This window comes from Conger conger, chromosome 3 (genome assembly GCF_963514075.1).
Source record: "Conger conger chromosome 3, fConCon1.1, whole genome shotgun sequence".
In the NCBI taxonomy this organism is placed as follows: Eukaryota; Metazoa; Chordata; class Actinopteri; order Anguilliformes; family Congridae; genus Conger; species Conger conger.
The window spans coordinates 62,249,333-62,274,281 of NC_083762.1; positions in this window are offsets into that span (position 1 = coordinate 62,249,333).

Sequence of the window (24,949 nt, forward strand, 5' to 3'; positions counted from 1 at the left end):
GTTTTATTCCCTGTTTTTACCCTGTAGCACTTTGAGATTTGGTCTCCAAATGTAAAGTGCACTACAAATAAAATGCATTATTATTATTATTATTACTATTAATATATCATGTAATGTTATTGTAACTCAGTCACACAAATAGCTTTATTGGCTTTACAAAATCCTGGTCAACCACAAAAAAACCCTGTTTGAACTTGTATTACACTGCCATAGTGTTTATTCAAGGATCCTTTGCCTAACTGATGAGTCTCACAGTTCAAAGTCTGCAGGAAACCCCGGGCAGCAAATGGATTTGAAAGTGGAGAAGACTTGACCTGGGGCCTGTTTCACCAAACATGATTAGTGAGTAAATCAGAACTGATCATTTATTAGTCAAGCCGTTGTATAAGGAGATAAAATAGAGTCAACAAACATGTACAACATGCCACACCCCAATCCCAACCCCTCCCTGGAACTGGAATCACTGGGGTTGCAAATTGCAGTTGAAGGCTTCCGGGGTTATTGTCTAAACACATTTACATTACATTACATTTTACTTTAAATCCAAATAAGACAAGGGTCCTGAGAACAGTACACGCCTTATTATGGTTTCATTGCTCACCCGCACAATATTTCTGCAGCAAACAGACCCTCTCTTGAAGCTCTGCACTGAGTTATAATTGTGATGATGATCACAGACCATGCCACTGCAGAGCCAGTCCATTCAATAACATGCATAAACTATAGCCACTATTATGTTAGCTAGTCAAGCTGAAAATGTATATCTGGTTTTCATGATACACTGAAAATGACAGGGACAGAGAGGGGTGAAGTTGTGTCAGTGTAGGGATGAAAAAAACAATTCTGCTGTGACTCATAGTCACTCACCCTCATCTTTACACAAAGTGGGAGCATTAGCACGCCAAAGGCTGTCAATCTGATTGAAAGCCCACCCACTCCAAAAGAATTATCCTCACAGTGACAGACCAGCTCAAGCACCAAGGACAAACTGACAGCACAGTGTTTGTGCGTGGCACATGTGTGTGCGCATGTGTGCGTGTGTCTAATGATTCAATTCAGTAACTTCAGTTACAGTTCAGTAACCCAAAACAGCGGCTCATTTCCAAGGAAGAATATAGACATTGGAGGTCAGGGTGTACATTTTGTCTCAGTCAACCATGGCCTGCCAGCAAAAATCATAATCCATAATTCAGTAAAAATAAATCTTTATTTATTGGAGAAATGTGCATGTATGAATGAATCTTCCACAATGCATTAGAAAAAATGGTCTGAATTTTAAACCCTGTAATTATATAGCTCCAGAATATAATTATTGACATTAGCTTTATTTCCAAAGACATGTAAAATAGTGTGCTTTATTAATGATTCAATGGAATCAACCAAAGTCTTACATTTTTCAAATAAAAAAATCTGGTTTCACAATTGGCACCCCTAACTTAATACTTTATCACAAGTTATAATAAAATAGTAATCTTTTCCAGAGTTTGCACAAAGTTAGAGAACACATTTGGAGGGGTTCCATGCAGAACATACAACCAAGCATTTTATCTTGATTTATTTATTTTAAAAGTATTGAGCTCAAGTCTACCTCATTTATACAATGACTCTTCTTTCTACTCGCCTGCCCAAGGAACCAGAAACATAACATCTTTGAGTGTTCTTTGATTAAAGAAATGAACAAAACATAATGATATTAGGCTGATACTTTTATCCAATGTCACTTACATTAGACTAAGCTATAGACAATCCCCCATGGAGTAATGCCAGGTTAAGGGCCTTGCACAAGGGTGCAGCAGCTTTGCATATCTCGTTGTGGCTACACCGGGGATTGAACCGCCGACCTTGCGGGTCCCAGTCATGTACCTTAACCACAATGCTACAGTTTGTTTTGCCAGTTTTGCAGTTAAATTCTTACTTTTTCAAGATGCACAGCTGAGCCCACACCACACTATGACAGCATGGTTGCCTTTTTAGTCATGTCTACCTCCTTGAGACTTACAGTAACAACATAAGAATGATGAGCCAGCCAGCCCAGTCTGGCAAATAATTTATCTACAGAAAACAGTTTTAAGCAGAGAGTGAAGCCAGGTCTTAAATACCCCTCGACCACATGACTTGGAAAGTTTACTCTCACTCCTTTACTACTCTCAAAAGTAAGAAAACAATAATAACAATAATCATTGCAATGTATTCAAAGTTCAAAGGTACCCTTGGTCAACAATAAATTGCAACAGAACAAAATAGATATTAACTGGACTAAATATGCATTGCATTTACATCATTACCTCAATTAGATTATCTTAATTCAAAGCTCACTTAGATGGCTATGCATGAAACATCATACTACAGTAAGAGTCAGTTATTATGTTCTCGATCTATTTCTTCTCAGTTTGTAAAATTCATACAATAATGCCAACTCGCAGAAATATCCAATTTCTTCCTTTTAAATGTTGGAGGACAATGAAACCTTGAGCTGACATCTCATGAAATTGGCTTCTTTTTTAAAGTATGGGTATATAAATCCTTTAAACCATCAGCATTGCACTTGGATGCTTTCAGTGAATGCCACTGGTCAAGGCTGTTCTAATTCAATTTGGCCTGATTATTTTGACTCCATTGTGGCCTTGACAAATTGTAAACCAATATTTGCCCATTATTTGGAAGCTCTTTAGCATCTTTAAAAGCTTTCAGAGCTCTTCTGCTGGATGATTCAGGAAATTATTTGCTGTAAGGGGTATAATAATATCATTGTGGGTAATGGGTTGATGTTGAATTTAGAATTTTCTGTTCCTATTTTTTGTAAGTAAATGTAGCAGTGGAGAAAAAATACATACTGCAAAGCTGAATGGCATTTTAATGTTTCCTAATGGTCTCTTAGAACGCCGTGCTGCCAAAGCTTTTATACCTTTGGTTTTCTTTCAAACAAGAGTATGACCACCACGGGAGTGCTTTGCTGTTTATTCCTTCCCATTTTCCTATATTTATTTATAAATAAAGACTGTTGCTGTTTAAGGACTACATCTCTATGGGGGGTTCATGTTATGACAAGGGCACAGAAGACAATGAAACAACAGGACCAGATGGCCATGACATTAACTAAATGAATTGTATTAAACTGTATACGAATTACAGTACGACTCTTAATTTAGACCGTTCTGTTTAATAAGGGCATTGCCACGTGGGGCAATCCCAGACAACCCCGCCCCGGAGAGGCCCGGAAAGACGGCCCTGCAGAGAGATCTGCTGCAGTGTTGTCGTTTAATTTTAGACCCGTTATGAGCGCAGTCAGCACTGGTGCAATTTTGGAAGTCTGCAAGAACGCAACATAGGCAAACAAACAAGGTCCTGAGGTCAAAGGAGTGATATCGCCTGCCAATACGGATGCTCCCTGCTGGTTTGCAAGTACCAGATGTGTCGCAGTTCGACACGCACGTAGGTCAACCTGTCAGTGTATACTGTTAGCGTATACTGTATACACTACTGTAGGGAATTTCAGGAGTGTCATATGAAATTCCTAGAGGGCCTTTTATGCGCTGGCTTGGATTTCAGCCAATCTGTCTGCATGACATTCTGTATTCAACATTTACAGCTGCGCATTTATCAAAATACTTTTTTTGCCAAAAAAAGTATTGAATGTGAAGCAACTTAAATGATCAGCTTGTTAGAAATCTGAATCACTGAGCTTTGAGGCCCTTAGCAATGCAGATGGAGCAGTAAAACCACAGAACTCTTATCGCTGAGTGAACTGGTACCTCCAGCAATACTGCAAATACAGCTCTGAGTTCCTGCTTGTTCATGCTGGCTGCATCCTTGTTACTCACAAGTACAGCAACAGCAATATTGGCAACAAAAGATTGTTTTCTTTTTAATTCATTTTACTCACCAAATTTGGCATTGCGATGCTGTATTTCTTACATTTCTGGGGAGTAGCAGTTACTGTATTTATCAGAGTGATTAAACAACTGATGCATTATTTAAGCAAATCATTTTTGTACATATTAAATACATTATGTATTCCATATAGAGTAATATTGGCAACAAATAATTGTTTTTCTTTTATTATTTATTTTTACAAACAGTAAAAGAATCAGCTAAAATAACTAATTATATACATGGTTGGCAGTAGCCCATGTGAGTTTCAGTTCAGACCTCTTAAGGGGAATGTTTCTGGGAATATTGCAATGCTAATTTGAGTAAACAAAAGCATTAAAATGAATCAGAGCTGTATTTACATAGTGCTTCAGAGTTCAGGTTTAGAACCCCCTGGTGTAATGTAAAACATTTTTTCAGTTCCACTGCTTCCACACAGCAGGGGTTTTTGGCCAAGTGAAAATAAATATATATAAATAACTAAACAAATAAATTAATGAATAAAATCGTCCTCGCACAGAAATAGAATTTTCTGAATCTAAACTTTCGGGATAGACTGGATCTCACACAAGGGATTTTATTTTAATACAAACAATCAGGCTTTTAAGCGGAAATATTCCTGGATCCGCTCAAGCCAGTGATTGGGTATTTAAGGGCATAAAAGACAGCCCTGTCGCTCGGAGCATCCTCCTGGTGAGAGGCTAGCTTTGCCTCAAACTGCAGATGTCAAAGGAATAGCTTATTAAGCCGCTTATGTCTTATTTTTGCTGGTCTGTGCTGGCTAGCCGCGGTACGGCATGACTCGTAAACTGACAAAGGCAATCTCCGGGCGACACGCACGGCTCTCCACCTGCTGAGAAAAGGCAGCATCTCCCGTGGAGTGACTGACCGGAATCTTAACCGGCTTTGAATTTGGCAGCCTTTAACTGGGTGGTGCGCTTTCGAGACGGGAAGGGATTTGTCTTAAGGGTCCTTGTGCAGCACTGACAAATTCGGCAAGAGCTCCGCTGCCTTGTATTTCATCTGCCTTTGGACAGATTTCAGTGAGAAATGAGCAAAGAGAAAGAGAGAAACATTCAAGGGCCCAAAAGGCGATGTAAAAGTAAGGTTCTGTTGCACACAACAACAACAAAAATCTTCACAGCTCTGATAAGTCATAATTTGCCTTGCTAGCACTCCCTTTGATTGTTATACAAGACTGTGATTTGTGATTCTTTGTAATATTCCTGTTGTGTGTTCTGTGAGAAGTCTATAAAGGTCTGAGATCTAGGAGTGGAAACTACTAGTTTGTAACTGAAGAAAATTTTCCCAATGCTATTTTGTGATATTGATGTGCAGGGGCAGGACACCTTAGCATATCCATTCGGTTTCAATCACAGTAATTTAATCAAAAAGGTACATTAAGTGCATACATGCTGAGTCAACTGTTTCTCTAAATCACTCTGATAATGCTGTTTGCTCACATTCAATATCAATACCTTCTGTCCCTGGTACCACCAGGAGCTTTCTTTACTACTGCCATACATAAAAGCAGTGTATGTAAGATTATCTTGGTCTGGGCATACCATACTGGCAGCTTTACTCAGCCAGTGGCAGGATATGATACCAAGAAGTGGCCCATAAAGGCTGACTTTGGCAAGGTCAGTGGAAATACCTATGGACTCCTTTCTGAAAGCCCGGGTGAGTTTTTCATAATTGGACAGCATGTACACCGTTTATCCGATCTGGTGACCTAGAACATGACTTCAAGCCTAGAGGGAAAAAAAGTTTGGGTAACAATTCCATCTCTCCAGAAGCTCATTGGTGGGGCCAGGTTACAGAAGAGTGGTAAACATCTATAAAGAACACCTGACAGTCCAGGAGAGGATTTGCTAACACTGGCCTTATGGGGGTTGTAGGAGTGTGAAATAAGGCTTGGTGAAAGCCCTCCACATCGTGTTTTCTGCCGTCAGTATTCACAGCTGACCTCTGAGCTGTTAACACAGAAGGACTGGGGGGTTTCCTCTGAAGTGCGTAATTCATCATATTAACCACTTCCACTGATAATACTTTTCTCCTTCCTGTAACGGGTGTCACCGCTGACCGTACGAAGATGGAAGGTCTGCACAAAAAGTGGCAATTGACCTTGTATCTCCAGTCATGAATTTTCATGAGGAATTTTCACCTTCATTTTTTGGTCTTTGCACTCATCATGATATGTCCTGGTTTCTTGGTGTTCCTGGCTTCCCATTTTTCTTTATTCTTACTTTAATGGGCCACTTGTGTGATATAATAAGCCATTTAGTAGAATTATTGTGGTTTGGGGTTATTGCTTTCCACAATGTGCATAGAACTTATTTCCAGTCCGGAACAGCATCAGGAGAATTTTGAGCCGAGCTGGGCGCCTAGGTGGAGCTGGCGTCCTGCAGACAACAGGTAATTCTCAAGATGCCAAACGGGGAAATTTTACTTGAGAAACCATACCTTGATAAGGTTTGGAAAAATGTGATTATGTACAAATATTATAGATAAAGACAGACCACATGGTGCAGCGGACTTCTACAGTATAACATCCCGACTTGAAATAGACAGGAGTATTTAAAACAAGCATAGCTCTACATTTATTATTCCATGTCTAATTAATATGTGACCTGCTCTATCAAAAGTCATATTGACCCCAAAATGTAAGCTTTCTAACAATACCACATTCATCTCTCTACTCCAGATATCAAGGGAGTTGTGTCACATTGCATTTTGAGTGCCACCAAACCATGTTTCTTTAGAAAAAAAGTTTTGTCGCAAGAGTTATGGTAGGCTGGGAGACTACCAACACTGGGCGGCCTCTGGGGCTATAACTTGTAATCTTATGTATAAACCTTTGAAAACTATATTTTTATTATTTTTTGAACATTTACTCTTGACATTAATACATACAGACCATGAAAGCAAATATATTAACATATAGCCACAAAGACTGGATCAAAGGTCACAGGACTTCTGAGGCAGGATCTTCAAAGAGGGCTTCTCTGTTAGCACCTGCATCTGTAGTCAGATGAAGATCTGAGAGAAGGAATTAACTCTTTAGCGCTCATGCTCACACATTAGCAGACATCTATACAAATACACATTTTTGCCACACAAAATCTTTAATTCTTGACCTTATGTTAATAAGCGGAATGTGAAATATGGTTTTCGACCTCTGCTACATCTGGTGTAAATTCTTCACAGCGCAGGTGCTAGGTAATTGGCTGGTAGTCTGTTACTGCCATTACTGGTTCCCACGTCAGTTTGTATTAATTTTCATAACTGGATATAGAGTGTAAACAAAAACATAACATCACTGTACAAGCTGCTTTCAGAAGATACCAAGGTATTAATTGAAGAAGTTGTTTGCACTGTTTACATTGTCAGTCACTTTGGATTAGAGTGCCGATTAAATGTCAGAAACACAATACATAAATGTATAAATATGACGGGCCCTGACAAAGATCCACCAGATGGAAACACATTGGCTATTCCTGTTTTTTGTTTGTTTAATATTCCTGTGCAATATTTCAATATAGTAAATTAAGAAAGTAAGAAAGAAAGTAAGCTAGGTCATATTCTTCTCACTTTTCAAGCTTCTTATCAGTGAGTTTTGGATTCTGTCTTTTTTGGTTTAGTTGGTTTTCCTTTGGTTCAAAGAACACCTTGTTACTTTCATTTTTCATATTTGATCCACTGAGTACCCATGGTGTTCTCATCAGATTGAATAAGTATCACAATATTGAGATAAAAAGAAATATGGTTGTATATGACATTTTATCGAGTTACAGATAAGTTGGTATAAAGCATTATGTTTATTGCATGTTCACTATTTAATCCCACCAAAATAGAAAATGTAAAAAAACATACAGTATCTAAGGTATTTAAGAGATGTCAAACACTGAATGGGTCAAATTGACCGCAAGCATAATAGGAGGGTTGGACCACTGGCAGAAAATATTTGACAGTAGGTATGAGGACCTTCTCCTTGTATTCATTCAATTTTGCCACCAAACATGTTGATGGTGTGTATGGCCAAAACGTTCAATTTTGGTCTCATCTGACCATAGCTCACTCTTCCATTCGTAATTTCAATGAGGTTTGGCAAAGGACTCAGTAAGGGCTGTCTTCGTGCCACCCTTCAAAAGAGTCTCCTGTGATCTTTATGGCCTCCCTCACCATATTCATCCGTGAGGGCAACATGCATTTGTCTCCTTTTCTTGGCAAGTATGTAAACATTCCATATGTTTTACATGTTTTATCATTGCCATTACAGTACTAAGTGGTATGTTTAAATAAATTATGTATTTTTTCGTACCCAATACCAGACTTGTAATGGTCAGTTACTATCTGTCTCTTCTGAATTGACAGTTTGTTTTCCATGCTGATGGATGATAAAGATATTTTGCAGGCTTGTTACCTCATTTTTATACTCTAGTGAAACAGAAAGTGAAGGAATGACACAATAGACTTCCTCTAGACTGAAAATGTAAATGTGTTTGTAAAATTAATTAAAATAGTATTGCCATAAAATCCAAACTTAGATTTTATTTACAAAAATTGTTCAGCATGACAATAATTTTGACACCTATGGTTTTCAAAAAGAATGATATTACTTAATGAAAAACATTGAAACATGAGAGGAAATTTGAAATTAAAGCATATACATATACTTAGTTTTATGTTTGAACATAACATATACAGTGTTGTTTATTATATGCTGCCTTTTTTCTGCATTTTTATTAAGGTTTCCAATAATTCTGGATCCTACTGTATATCAATTCAATATTTTTTCCCATGAGACACCCCACCCCCACCACGGCTTATTATTGTCTCTTAAATCCAAGGTGTCCAACCATCTCCAAACAGTAACACTTGTGACTCTGACATTGGAGGTTCAGGAGTAAAAATGCATTTGTTACCCCAGCAATCTTTTGTTCCATGGCAACCACAGTTTTTCTGGTGTTGGATAACACATTTTTTTGAGAGTGACTCAAAAATAAAATGACATCATCAACCTATTTTTCGGTGGTCCATAAGCTGGGTCCTCTCCAGTCCACTCAATGAGAGTGTTTTTAACAGACTCCCGGTGGCTATGATTAACTCTGCCCCAAACACAGATGGACAGCATCTGGTTTGTTAGGCCAACTACATTGTCAAGTACGTGCGACGTGCTTCAATTCTCAATGAGCAATTACGCAACAACTGGGGCTGGAACTACAGAGAGGAAGACCAATCCATTTGAGCCAGCAGTTCCCAGTCTGACTAATTGCTGCAACAGAACTAGGAAGCGCCACTTATGTAAACTAATTTATACACTCACTCAGCACTTTACAAGGTAGACCTTTACACCGGCTTGTTAATGCAAATAACATGAAAGCATGGTCAAGAGGTTCAGCTGTTTCAGAATGGGGAAGAAATGTGATCTCAGTGACTATGACCGTGGAATGATTGTTGGTGCCAGACAGGGCGGTTTCAGTCACTAAAGTTTGCAGATAATGGCGCGAAAAACAAAAAAAAACATCCAGTGAGCAGAAGTTCTGTAGGCAGAAATGCATTGTTAATGAGAGAGGTCAGAGGAGAAGAGCCAGACTGGTCAAAGCTGACAGGAAGGTGACAGTAACGCAAATAACCATACATTATAACAGTGGTAACAAAAGTCATTTTTACTATTATTATTCGTAGTAGTGGAAGTAATAGTACTAGTAGCAGCAATGCTGTTGATATTAAAAGGCTAAGGCACCACACCGTGCATGCATGAGTCACACGACCTTCGACTGAATCCACTCCATGCCAGTGCCACTGCCACCTGCGGCTCCATGTGTTCCATGTGCCGAGGCACAATTGCCGGTTACATTGCCCAGGGAATGGACGGGTTCAGTCCTGTGTGTAACAGTAACTAGCGATCCCCTTTGGTCCATCGGGCACCCATAGGTTGCAGTAAAGTTGCATATGAGAGGTCTTGCTCTATGCCACGTCAGTCTGTGGCGTGAAAAGAAGCAGGTGGTGACCCACACAGAGGAGAACCATGAACTTCTGCACCCTCATTCTCCAGTCTGTGGGATCCACTCACATATGCAGCTGTGGTTGCAGACAATTCGGCATTCCAAATTGGGGTGGGAATTGGGGGCCAAATTATGAAAAAAAAAAAGTGTTCTTTTTGGTTTTCAGAGAACAAGTGGGGGGTCATTACCTAGCAAACACCTGAATGTTTGCTCCCCAGGTATGGGTGGTTAATAGTTTTGGGTTTTGGGGATATTTTATCATTAAACATAAAAATTGCCATTTTTGCAAATACATACTACCTCTAATGAGGTTTTGGCACAAGCAAGTCCCTGATGCAGACATTGTTTTGGACGGAGCTCCTTTTCAAAGCATGCTTTTGCTCTTGTCTAACAATCATGCTGGTAACTGATACAAACTGATACAAACACAGGTATATTTGCAAAATGCAAAAGTATTGGGACAATTACATAATTGTTGTTGCTTTGGCTCTGTATGCCAGCACTTGAAATAAAACAATGAATATGAGGTTAAAGTTCAGACGGTCAGCTTTAATATACTGGTATTTACATCCTCATCAGGTGATCCCAGTTGGAATCACACCCCTTTTATTCATAGTCCCCAAATTTTAACAATATACAGTATACTCAGCCAAACATGTAGCAGTAACTCAATGCTTAAAAGCAAGCCGACATGGTCAAGAGGTTCAGTTGTTGTTCATCAGAATTGGGAATAAATGCGATCGCTTCATGGTCAAAGTCACTTAGATCACGTCTTCTCCATTTCAATGTTTGGTCTGAACAACAACTGAACATCTTGACCATTTCTGCATGCTTTTATGCATGCTTTTATGTGAGGTGCTGCCACATTTGGCTGATTAGATATTTGCATTAACGAGCTGTGTGTGAAGTGAAGCAGGCCCTGTGAGTTTATGATTAGGTGACCCTTACTCCTAGATGAATAGATTCATTGAATGACACTCAATGACTGCTTACACAGTTTCTCCCAGGGCCATTTCATCCCTGTAATTAATGCAGTGGATACAGCTCATCTTTGACCCATGAAAGAAAACTAATCAGTTTAATTTATCATACTTCCAGCCCTTGAAACGCTGAGCCAATTTGCTGTGTTCCACAGTCGGTGTTATTTTCCACACTCCGTAGGTCAGCACTTTCGTATCTGGTCACTTTTCCTCTCTGCATACTAAGTTGTTTTTTTTCTTCTTCTTCTTCTTTAAATTTCACTGTAATGTTCGCATCCAGTGGGGCAGATTGCTCAACTAACGATAGCAGCAAATATTTGGTTCCTGAGCAAAGCATTGCTTTTGTGTGCCCTTCAGTGAGGTATTTAACCTGAGTTTTTTAATGAAATATCCAGGTGCCTTCATATAAATATTTCTCTGGGTATACATGCAGGGCTGGGGTAGTCTTCATTATCACTGTTGGTGAAACATGTACAAAAACAGTGGCCGATTGCATCTAAATAATGTGTTTTTGATAGGAAGGAAATTAATTAATAATTTAAAACCTAGAATTCCAATAACTATTATGATATCATCATCGGTTTTGTTGGCGGTTGAAACTGATGATTATATTTACAATGCTGGTCAACAATAAGGACCATTTGCAATAGAGCAAACCCAAGTCCTGCATTAACGGTGTCAGATGTTTAATGGTGCTGTGTTTCTGCCTTTGCCTGAAACACTTCTTCAGGCTTCCATTTATACATTGTCTCTTTAAAGGAGTAGCCTCCGGTGTCTTAATCTTTAAGTTCTTTACATTTTAGAAAGTGTGCTTTATTTATGAATCTCAAGAAGCCCTTGCAGCAATAGGTTATTGGCAGAATTCCAATTAGACAATATAACATACACAGAGGCATACATTCACATACACAGATAAATGATTTACGCATAGGTGCCGTTGTTTACTGTTCATGGCCCTTTGCTGAAGCCCGTGGGATAGTTATCCCACTGTTCCTGGGGATATAAAGTTCAAATGTTTCTGAAAACTTGAATTATGCAGATGGAGTGGATATGCATTGACTAATGCATGGTTGTTCCTGGAGATCTACCATCCTGTTCACTCCGATCTTAATAAAGCACATATCCGTCAACAGCTTGAGCTCTTCTTGTGCTGCTACAGTAATTAGCAGAATCAGGTGTGTCAAATAAGGGTTGAAATGAAAACCGGTCGGTGACAGGACGGTAGCCTCCTGAAATATGGTTGGGCAGCCCTGGCCTCACACAATGCAGGACTTCATCAGCACTTTAGCACATCTATTATTTAACTGTTCAATCCTGTATGCAAATGTGATCTCATTTTAAGTCTTCAAGAGGCATTAAGTATGTTTTAGTTATGTGAGAGAAAACATAGTTTATTTAAATATTAATCCAGTTGCTCAAACAGGCCAGCTTGGCTGAATTGGTTGCTCAAATACTCTTTTGTCTCTAAGGACAGGTAAGAAGGAATCTACTTTGTACTCTTGACAAGCAAAAACCCCAGAACGCTATGATTAATCTAATCTTTTCCACAAGAATCTCTTAATCTAATTTTCTAAATATTGCCTTCCACCAAGGAAAGTATAGCCAGTCAAATCCAGATATAATTTAAAAAAGGAGAAGTGCTGGTCTGAGGGTGAACCCAGCCTTACATGAGAGGAAACTGGGATCTGGCATTGATTAATCATCCTGGTGGCCCCTTCTTGTGCAATCAACAAGGACAAGACACCTTCTGGCACCAACAATTTCCTGAAAGAACAGTGGAGAAGATGGTGCATGCTCAGTTACAGTTAATACTGTCGAGTACACAGTTAGTCTCTGTGGGAGAGCCCATTTCTATCTGACCTACAAGAAGTTTTATTGTAAAGTTCACAGAGGCCACACAGCAAGGACATACTCTAGCACACTTCCCAGCATGTTTCAGTGGCCTTTTAATGCGTTATCTCAAGATAGGCTGGGGCATCCCCTTTGTAGGTAATAATTTTCTTAAGTATATAAGTATCCATTAGTATCAATATTTCATTTTTATTGTATTTCATGCTTTTTGTATTGTATTGTATTGTATTGTATTTCATCAGGTTGTTTCTTGCAGTTACCATACATGGCATTTATGTATGTACCCATATCTTTTTAAAGAACTGCATTATATAAAGTTTCCCTACAGTGCAGCCTGTAAGTATTTGGACTGTTACACAGTTGTTGTTTTGGCTCTATACAATGAATATGAGGTACACTGTCTACTTTTTTATTTTACGTCCATATCAGGTAAACTGTGTAGGAATTATAGTCCTTTTCATGCATAGTCCCCAATTTTAGGGGAGCAAGAGTAATTGGACATTTGGGTGCTCAGCTGTTTCTAGCTATGTCTCCTTGCATCATTATTTTATGTGAGAAACAGCAAAGAGTTGATTCTAGGTCTGTCATTTGTATTTGGAGTCTGAGACACATCCAAAATATTAGAGCCATTGCGTATGGAAAAATGAACTGTTCAAAATCTGCTGCTAAGAAGCAAGAATGCACTGGTGTCCTCTATGGGCAAACGACTGGTAAGCCTCAAGAACAGCAAGGTTACCAAGCCAGGTTAGAGCTTGGTAAAAAGTACATTAAATACATAATGTTTTAGCATGTCTTATGGATGGATGAAATGAGTATTAACCTGTATGAAAGTGTGGAGAATCAGAGGAACTGCTAATGATCCAAAGCATGTTATGGGTAAGAGAATTCACTCCTTATTAAGTTTTCTGGCCGGCATCTAGTTGAGAGCTGGCGTTCATTTTGAATCTTCGGGATAAACCAGATGCCTCTGCTAATTTCGGGAATCACCGCACGCCAAAATGGGAGGAGAGCTGCAGGTTGGGGTGTGTCAGTCAAGTTCAAGCAGATCATTGCTATTTTGGTTTAGCTTATTGCAATTTTCCAGTCGGGAAGGTCCGCATTTCACCCTTCCACCACCAACCTGCTTCGCCTGCATCCAGGTCTAAGGCAGGAGTCACAGCCCCGTCCATTTCTAATTTCTGGGGTTTCACAATTGTCATGCAATGCGCGCATGATCAGCCTACTCAAAATCCTAAAAACAGCTTTCATGGATCGTATGCGGCTCAGTTTGTTTTTGAAATACAGTAAATCCCACAAGCAGGAAAATGTAATGTCTGTAATGAGAAGAATGGTATAATGCAACTTGATTTTAATTACATTTTAATTACAAACAACTTCTTTCATTATGTTCTTTCTGAATTACAATTATTTGCTCTCATATCAATTTCTTTTTTTTACTTAAGCAAAAACCTAAAAGTGTCTTCCCTACTGTTTGTTTTAAACAAGCAATGATTACTACATCAACCATGATGTACTGATTACTACCAACATCACTGAGCAGTCTTATGTATCTTGCTGTTAGGAGAACTAAACTGCACAGTGCTTCCAATTTATGGCAGTACTGTATATTCAAGCTGCATTTAGTGCATTATTTATCTCCTAGCATATCTTCCTTGCTAATATCATCTAGTTGTGCTGAATATCAAACAGATCAATATTATTATCAATGTTATTATTTTGTAGCTATGTCGACAGGTCGTCTGAAAATCAAGTTCAAATTTTCGGTCATTAAAATAACCATGGAGAAAATAGCATACGCAACGTGTGCGAACCCCAAACACTTCTTCCATCCATCCATCCATCCATCCATTATCTGAACCCGCTTATCCTGAACAGGGTCGCAGGGGGGCTGGAGCCTATCCCAGCATACATTGGGCGAAAGGCAGGAATACACCCTGGACAGGTCGCCAGTCCATCGCAGGGCACACACACCATTCACTCACACACTCATACCTACGGGCAATTTAGACTCTCCAATCAGCCTAATGTGCATGTCTTTGGACTGTGGGAGGAAACCGGAGTACCCGGAGGAAACCCACGCAGACACGGGGAGAACATGCAAACTCCGCACAGAGAAGCCCCGGCCGACGGGGATTCGAACCCAGGACCTCCTTGCTGTGAGGCGGCAGTGCTACCCACTGCGCCATCCGTGCCGCCCCAAACACTTCTTTACCACTCTAAATAAAATAGCTCAGTTCAGTTTAGTAAGCGATATCATTCATGTGAAATAATTTAATTGTAGGGGAGACCGGAGATGGGGCGGCACGGATCGTGCAGTGGGTAGCACTGCTGCCTCACAGCAAGGAGGTCCTGGGTTCGAATCCCCGTCGGCCGGGGCCTCTCTGTGAGGAGTTTGCATGTTCTCCCCGTGTCTGTGTGGGTTTCCTCCGGGTACTCCGGTTTCCTCCCACAGTCCAAAGACATGCACGTTAGGCTGATTGGAGAGTCTAAATTGCCTGTAGGTATGAGTGTGTGAGTGAATGGTGTGTGTGCCCTGCGATAGACTGTAAAAGGAAAAACAACATGAGCACGGCTGGGCTTCAACATTTACATATACGTATGTCAATATATACATATTTTTTGCATTATGTAATTTTCTATCTCATGGTTGCTTTACAAAAGCAATTCCTGCATGATTTAATGAACACTTCTTTACATAGGGATTAAAAAAAAAACTGTTTATTTCACTCCATTTCTGAAGTGTTTATTTATTTACTGTATTGATTTATTTAGAAGAAGAAGATATACTTTATTGAACCCTGCAGGGTCATTTGTCCTCTGCATTTGACCGACCCCAGTTAGGAGCAGTGGACAGTCACCCAGGGAGCAAAGAGGGGTCAGGGTCCTTGCTCAAGGGCACTGTGCAGATCTTATCACGGCTACTCCGGGGCTTGAACCACCAACCTTCCAGGGCCCAGCCATGTACCTTAGGTTCTAAGCTGCCCCATTTATGCACATATTTATTTGATGTGCCATATTTCCATTGATTTTCCACTGTAAACATTGTGTCTTCTCTTTTGCCTCTGGCTGTTCCACAAGTGCCGTACTTAGATTAATACCAGCTGCTCACAGCTACAGCTTTTGCATGTGTAATTTTAATATTGTGTGTATCTTTTTCGATCTGTCTTTTTTATTATTATTATATGTCACCCATTTCTAGTTTATTCCAGTCTTAGAATGTCAAAACACTATCAATGGCTCTATTCAACGGGAAAGCCTAAAGCACTGAGATTTCTCACTTTACTCACTGAAGCAGTTTTCGCTTAGTCGGCGAGCATCATTTGCACATGGTTTCTCATCATTTCTTTTGTCCACAAAGTATACATTTGAGTCTGGTCTCAGATTGGTTATTCACGGATTCAGAAAAAGCGGTCTCTCTGGCTATTGAGCTGGAATTGTGTTTGTGGGGGTTCTGTTCATTGTTTTTGAGAAATAAACCTCTCAGTTTTCTGTTTCTGTTCTGTTTTTGTGTAATAATAATTTGTTTAATGTCTCTGTGTGTGTGTCAGACCTTGGTCAACTAATAATTAATTGTTGTATGTAATATTTTACAATTACTCTTATTTTCACCAATATATGTGCCATAATTCTTCCGTAATATGATTGTACATTGTTCAATATTGTACAATATATGTATATGTACAATATTCTGCAGGAGTTTTTTTCCAACATATAATGTATTCAGTATCCATGCTTGCTATCTCTGGTATGTGTACTGTATGTAATGCATTAATGGACACAATATGACTGGGAGAGGGGCTTTCTCTAGTGTCCTCTCTCCCTAACCTCATGCATCAGGTGACATTTTGTGTCCAAAACACATTGTATGAGCATGCAGTCTCATAATCGCATAGCCACAGTCCGAAAGCTCATTTCAACAGATCTCAAGCAATAGCTCAAACAATATGGCCACCCATGTAACCTGACTGAATCATTAGTGCATAGCTAAACATGTAATACTGTATATCAATTTAATTAAAATAGAATTTTAATGTGCATGAATTACAAAAAATTATAATAATTAAAGAAAATAAAACCTTGATTTAAGCTCCCAATGCCCTACCTCGAGGGCCCCCCACACACATGCCCAATATCAGTACCCAGCATTCCAAATCAAATAATTAAGCAAATCAAATTAACAGACTCATCATTGTCTGCCTAGCCTTATCAGGATATGACATTTGTTCTCAGCCAGTAACACATTACAATCCTCCCAGTGTAGAACTGCTCAAGCTTTTAAAATTGAAGTCTACTAGTCCCCACAAAGAAGGGTGCATGTATGCACCACTGACCTCAGAGTGCCCTTGCAAATTTGAGCTTGAGTGCACAGAGGCATTTGAGATTATGTGATTAAAATCAAATTAATATAATGAGCATTTGCATAAATCCTCCATAACAGGAAACCATTGATGAGGACAATCCTTGATCTTGGGAGTCAGTAATTATGTATTTTGTGGGGTGAAAGAAAACATGTCATCTGTACTTGGCTTTTGTGAGAAGATGAGCAATTGATATTTTCCTAAATGGGAAAATTGCCACAGCAAGAGGGGTGAGACTGGAAACAAGGGAAATGACAGGGATTCATTGTTTGCATTAAGTTTTTTACCTGTCTGAAGATTAAATTAAATAAGCTTGTCCTGTGGCGCATTCATGAATAAAAGCAAATGTAGAACAGGAATCTTATTATGTTGAACAGGGTTATAGTTCCAAAAGCATTTTGCTAAATGTTTTTGAAGGACTGATTGATGTCACTATCTAATAATAGTTAACATAATCTCACACTGGGCGTTCTAACAAATCCTATTACACTCAGTGAGCATTTTGTTATGTATTTATAAGACTTTAAACGTATTAAGTCTTATGCTGCTGTTATACTGTTGATGTTCTTCTGCATATCACTGTTTAATGCATGATTATTTGTGTTATGGTCACCTTTCTGTCAGCTTCGACCAGTCTGGCCCTTCTCCTCCGACCTGTCGCATTAACAACGTGTTTCTGCCCACAGAACTGCTGCTTACTGGATGTTTTTTTTGTTTTGCAAACTCTAGAGACTGTTGTGTGTGAAAATCCTCAGAGATCAGCAGTTTCTGAGATACTCAAACCACCCTATCTAGCACCAACAATCATTCCATGGTCAAAATCACATGATTAGCTGATTAACTATTTGTATTAACAAGCTGGTGTACAGGTCTACCTAATAAAGTGATCACTGAGTGTATATTTGCCACAAAACCAGTGGCACATAGAGAAATAAAACTAATGTATTACTTAATGGCTGAAATATCAGCTGTTTTATAATAATGCAGGCACTGAAACTTAAATGATGCTCAAGAAAATAAAAACACTGAAATGAGTAGAGTGGCTGAAATCCTAGCTATAGTTGTATCCAAAACTACAAAATATGTTGTCAGGTAAATTATAATGTACAAAAGGGCATGGATATTTTGTTCTCTCTCTAGTTGTGTACCAATCCACCCAGTCTACCATCTCTAATTATGCAAGGACCTTCAACGTTTGTTTTGTTTTGTTTGTTTTGCTTATAACACTGAGTGAGCCAGCTGAGGAGTTTAACAGCAGGCTAAGTGAAGGACAGAAGCCAAACAGATTTACAAAATTCACTTTTGGGACACACTTATTAGCAAATGTGGCTATTGTTTGTCTTTGAGAAAACACATAGCAACCTGGCGCTGCTACTTCATAAGCAAGTTATACATTTCATTATCTAACAGCAAATTAACAAAATCATAAAATAGTGCAAAATAGTAAGTTCAATGAATTTCTAATTTATAAGCTAGCAAGTTCTATTATTCAAAAATTAACTGTTATCTTATCCACTGTCTGGTTAGCCTACTGAACTATAATCAGCACTAGAAAGTTAAATAACAAGCTTTATCAAATTTCAACTTGAAAGCTGACATTTTTGAGCCAGAGAGGGTTTTTTTGCCTCAATTCTTTTTTCAGTGCACAATTTTCAGTCACTATGGTAACAGACTATACCATTTGAAAGCGTTAAAACTCTATCTGTATAACCTATTTTAAGATGCCATTGCTTTAGTGACAACAGTTCCTTATTTTGTAACATGTGGGTGGTAAAACAAGTGTGGGGGGACCTCACCTTCTCTGCATTTAGGACATTGACATACTACACGAAACACGGTAATATCAGTGTCCTTTTCACAGCAAGTGTCCAGTGGACCAAATGCATAATAGTTTCTCAGAGAAACGCTGATAGAATGTTCATTGTTTACTTAGAATTGCTCTGAAGGAATTATCATTGTTGTCCATTTGCCATTGTATACCTCTACTTATACTTGTACATAGAAATTCTGTTATCTACATTTTGTATAGGTTCGCTCAAACATGACGAGCCTAAGTACAACCGTCTCTAACCAGTACATGTAACATAGTTGCAGAGAAAATGTGTTACCCTCATCCATGTGAAAGAAAATTGAGTACAAATTAAGCCCATCAAAGAACTGACTACAGGCATGTTATTGACCTAATGAGTAGAAAGCATTTTAGCTAATGACATTATGTTTCCAACGGTGTATAATTTGTTAGGCTTGCGTAAAAGAACACAGTATTTTTTTGCCTGTGAAATTGGAGAATTTCCAACACCCACATTGTTGCGCTTCAGCAAAAACAGTTTTTGAGATTTCATGGCAAAAAAATGTAATGTTTTACAACAAAATTATTTAGCGATGCCTACATAGAGCAGTAAATCGAGGACTTCCTTTGGAGGAGTTCCAATGAGTGAACATTTCAGAGGAGGACAATGAAAACACCATTGACAATACAATAGACGGCATTTCCAGTGATGTGACCCCATTTTATATTGGTGAGCATCTAACTAACTTCAGTATGCTTATAATTAAAGATGCTTTTGAATAATAAATTGCATGTGAAATGATGGTATGTGTTTGACTTGTTGATGGGGGTTGGGTATTTGACAAAAAAAATAAAATCAGTGGACTTCAATGAATATATTAGCATTCAAGATGGTCTTATTGTGATTATTGTACTTATTTGTAACTATCTTCTCGACCTGTTGCTGATAGTTGCAAGGAGAGGGAGTTTGGGACAGAGAGGTAGGGGATGGTGCTAGGCCGGGGGAAGTGCAAATACTTTTTTTCAGGATAAAAACTGTTGTATAGTTCAGTAAGCAAAATGCAGTATTTTACACTTCATAAGATCCATAATATCATTTAGTTTCCATGTGTCCTTTTGGAGTCTCCAAATTTCCTTTTTGGAAAACATCATAGACATAGTAAAAACAAGGCAGAATGCTCAATTTTGGTGATATTGTCCTCAAATTTGAATGTGTTGTGACTTGCCTCCATTGTGTTTCCAAGCGCACCAGCCACAGCTACGATAATCTGTATCGAGTCAAATACAGAAAATCTTTCCAGTGAGAAAACAATCTTCCACTTTCACTATGCTTGAGCTTCTGTAACTTTGTTTTAGTAATATTTTGAGTAATTTTATCTCTCAGAAAGCAAACCCCAAAGGGTCACCTTTCAGAAGAGACCAGGATTATGCCTAGTCAAAAGAGTTCAAGGATAGTAACAATTTTATATTGGTTTAGGTTTTTACCGCTGAACCCTGCTGTGTGCCGATTTTGGAGGCCTCAACTAAATTGGATACTTAGCTTACAGACCCAACAAACCTGTGAAGCAGAAATTACCACACTTTTAACTAACATTATTTTTAGCCTGCTGCTTCTCATTTTTCCACACAAACCTGAAGCAGTTTGTTCTTACAGTCATCTCTCGAGTCTCCTTGACACAAGCTTCATTATTTACTGCCTAACTTTAACCTTTCACTCTGCTACTGGATGAAAGAGAAAAGAGTTCTACTGAGACATTGTTGTTGGTGAAGAAAAAGTTTTGAGGACAGAGGCCAATTTAACCATTGGTTGAGTTCAGCAGATCTGAGTGTATGTTTTCAGTTGCTGACAGCAGAAGGCTGACTGACATCAAAACGATAAAGAGATCGATGCCCAAGATCACAGACCAAGTATAATGGTCTCCAACGTGTTTTCTTTGTCTGAGAAACAACGCATATAGATTAAATAGATCCACGTTTGGATCCAGAAATTCTCATTTTACTTAGCCTCTCATTCCCCTGTCACAACGCAAGACAGTCATGGATTTGGGGCCTGATAAAAATACCTTGCATTTGGCCTGACCACCCGAGGCCACCCTATTCCTGCACAATTATTGGAACCATATCATACTTTTAGGAATCCCTATCACCAAAATAGTGCCACTGGTCACATGTAGGTTAAGTTTTACATCCTGTTTTTGTATTGTCCACATCTATCCTTCCAAGAAACTTGACTGCTTGATTACCCTCCACTTTGAAAGCAACCAGTCTCCCTCTCTGGGAAATCAAATCAGTAGAGTTTTTTTTGGTTCCAATTGTGTTCACTTCGGCTGCTTCTGGTTATTTTGCTGATGTTTGCCTACAGCAAATATTGAGCATGTGACCATCTGGAACGGCAAGCTGAGTTTCAGCAGTTATGCTCCAGGTATCCCTGTAGGCAGCAATCCTTTGGCAAGCAGCAGGCATATAACTAATTATACAATTAATGCAGTGTGTATCAATAAACCAACCTCGCTACAGAGAAGTGTGGAGGAATTCAAACATTGGTGCATAAACAGTATCAATAAAATTTGCAGAATTAAACAATGTGCTACTGGTACATTGCGTACTAATGGGTTTTATTTATTGTGCACATCTTGCAATTTATCTTCAGTGAAACGAGCCCCAGGATCACTGCACAGACAGAACAATAAGCCAGCAATGTATTCACGTTTAATGAAGCAACAGAAAAGCTCAATGAATATTATGACCCCTATCAATGAAAAATAAAGCACAGTTGTCAACCAGCTCACAAATTTCTGAAAGCTGACAATTTTATTTTATTTTTTTAATACCCTAAACATGTCCAGCGTCATCTCACTTGATTCTCTTCTGGGTTTGATCAGTCCTGTCACTCTGCTCTTGTCAAACAGCAAGTCAAGGAAACGCTCAAATGTCTTTGGATCAGTTTTGGTATCCAGCTGAAATATTTCCCAGTCAACCAAACTTGATGTCAGCATTCTGCCAATGAGACAGGAAGGTGTCTTCGTATGAGCAGTTATTCACATGGCATCAATCCATGAAAGATGAAACAATATATCAGAAGACAATGGTTACCATTAATGCGTGGCATGCACAACAGCCCCTTTTCTTATGCATGCGGCCCTCTTGCAAACAGAGCATTTTATTTCTCCACCTGATAATGTCTTTTTTACTTTGTAAAGTAGTTTTGAAGGTACTGTCATTCTTCTCCTGATCCTGATTAATATCATCTCACTTCATTGACCAATTAATCTGTCAATGAACTGATTGACTGTTTGATATGGCTACATTTGAGTCTCTGGTGATAAAGAATGATAATTTTGTCACGTCTGTGCTCTCTTTCCGTTATTTTTTTCCTTTTCTTTCTCTGTATGCTCACTTCTTACTTCTTACCAGTCTTATCATGTTTCTGTTTCTTGCCCTGTGTTTGTGCCTTATGTCCCAGTTCACTTTCGTTATCTGTTCCCCAGCTCCCACACTTGTTGGTTGTTTAGTTCTATTTGTTGAGTATATTTATACCTGCCTGTTTATTCTTTCCTTTGCTAGTTCGTCTGCTCTGTTACCCGCTTTATGACCGTGATCTGTTTTTGTTCTAGCCTCCGTTTCCCCGCTCCGCTTCCTGACCGTTTCTGTTCTGTATGTTTCTTAGATTACCTGATATCGACCTCTGCCTGGCTTTTTTGTATTCTTATTCTTGCATTGTCGTTTTTGTTCTGTTGCCCTGATTCTGGACCGACTACCCGTTCTGGCTTGCGACTATGAACCTGCTCGTCTCTGTTCTATTGTTTGCTGGATTACAACCACTGCCTGTCTTGATCTGCCTGCTGTCTTCACTTCACATTACATTACATTATTGGCATTTGGCAGACGCTCTTATCCAGAGCGACTTACAACAAAGTTTATCCCTGAGTCTGTGCTTGGTCCTTCTGTCCCTGAGAATTTATGTATTTATTTTATTTATTTTCTTACTTCTTTGCCAGTGGCAGCCAGATTTGACCACAAGGCTGCTGATATGTACAGCTTTGGGAAACTTATTTTGGGCTCTTCAGGGCCATTTATGATCCATGATAATAGGATGAATGTGTTCTGTCGTCTATGATACCTAAAGCTCCTGAAGAAAAGAAAATGCAGTGAACCGTAGAGTGGCATGCAGATGACAGCAATTATTTGGAAAGAACAAGGAGTGTCCCATTTCTGTATATGTGCCCTCATTTTCCAGCTGTTTTTAACATAATTGCCACCACTTTCATGCCTGAAGCTACCTACGACATCATCAGTCATATAGGAGCACTAATCTTCCCTTTCATCTAGTAAATGAACACACACGAGACAGAGATGAGTACAACAGAGAATCCAATTTCTCAGATTGCACATATTCATAGCAATGAGTAGACCCTCACCCTAGCCCAGCCCTGCATTCCATAACCTGTAACTCCTGGCCAGGGTCGCGGAGGGCTGGAGCCTATCCCAGAATGCATTGTGAGAGAGGCAGGAATACATTGCAGGTCACCCACACACCGCTCACTCACAGGCTCATACCTACAGGAATTTAGGCTATGTCCGAAACAGGCTACTAACTACTGTATCCTCAATATATGTACTGTCTACTAAAAATACATGCATACTTATATTAGTCCATGATGTGCTCCCAAATGCAGACCATGAATATACTGGATGAGAACATATTGTCTTGAGGTAAGAATAACTACTGGTTTAACCCTTGTATGCTCATTGTGTATACTCCCCTTGTCCTCATGGTAAAAAATTATCCGCCTTCACTAAACCCCTAAAATAAAGCATGCAATTTTGCATGAAGAAACAAACTGTCGCTCATCACAGACTTTTTCATCAAATCTCAAGTTGAAAAAAGATCATTTAGGGGGGTTTTCTCTGCTGTTAAACATAGTGGCGGGTCATTTTTGACCCTTAAGGCAACACGAAGGTTAAGATCAAGGTAGTGGTCTGCAGGCTCTACTGTAGCCTGTCCCATACACTTCCACATCCAAAACTTACAGTACGTTCATCTGTATGCATCCTGTGATTTTGGTTTTTCTGCTGTTTTGTGTCACATTGTGCATGTCTTTGAGCTTGTGACCTCCCGGTCAGGCACACTGAGTTCTCCCCAAAGAATATAACAGTTGCAGCGCACCACTCTGTTCCCTCACTCGCACCACTGTAATGAAAATGGTAGCCCTTGTCACCTGTCTGACATTTCTGCTCTACCTACAGACAGTAGATCAGGGGAGAAACGCGGTTTATGTGGAACCACTGAAGCAGCAACATGTGTCTAATCAGAAAGGCATCAATGCTTACCTTGTCAAGCCTGGAAAAATGTCCTGTCCTTCAGAACTGGACTTTTGGTGCGGCACGCATTGCAAAACGAACAGTTACAGTCTTGCTTTTTTCTTTTTTTGTGCAGAACTCAGAGTTCCCCTTGATGACAGTGTTGATGTGTATGTTTATTCAGCAAGAAATTACGGCCAGTTAGCCGCTATTTTCATTTTATATTTTTACTTTACATAATAAATTAAAAGCAGGTTGTTCGGTAACCTTTTTCTGTTCCGCCAAAAGTTTTGGTGTCCCGGTCCACACCTACAGGTTGCCTATTAAATGGTAAATGGTAAATACCTGTATTTATATAGCGCCTTTATCCAAAGTGCTGCACAATTAATTCATCTCATTCACCCATCCACACTCACACTCACACACCAACGGCGATTGGCTGTCATCCAAGGCACCGACCAGCTCATCAGGAGCAATTGTGGGTTAGGTGTCTTGCTCAGGGACACTTCAACACACCCAGGGTGGGATTGAACTGCCAGATAACTGTGCTTACCTCCTGTGCCAATGTCGCCCCATTTATAAATTAAATCATGACCCTTGAAGTGAGAGATTAATCTTTCACTTTTAATATCGTTTTTAATGGTCCCATATTCACCTTGCCAGTGTTCTATTTTAAGATATCCAAAAGCAGACATTTGTGTGGTTTTAAGTACCAAGAAGAATCTCTATCCAGTTTCAGAAGTCTCCAGTGCCTCTCGTGAGCTTTTACCAAGAACAGGCTGCTTTAGTGAC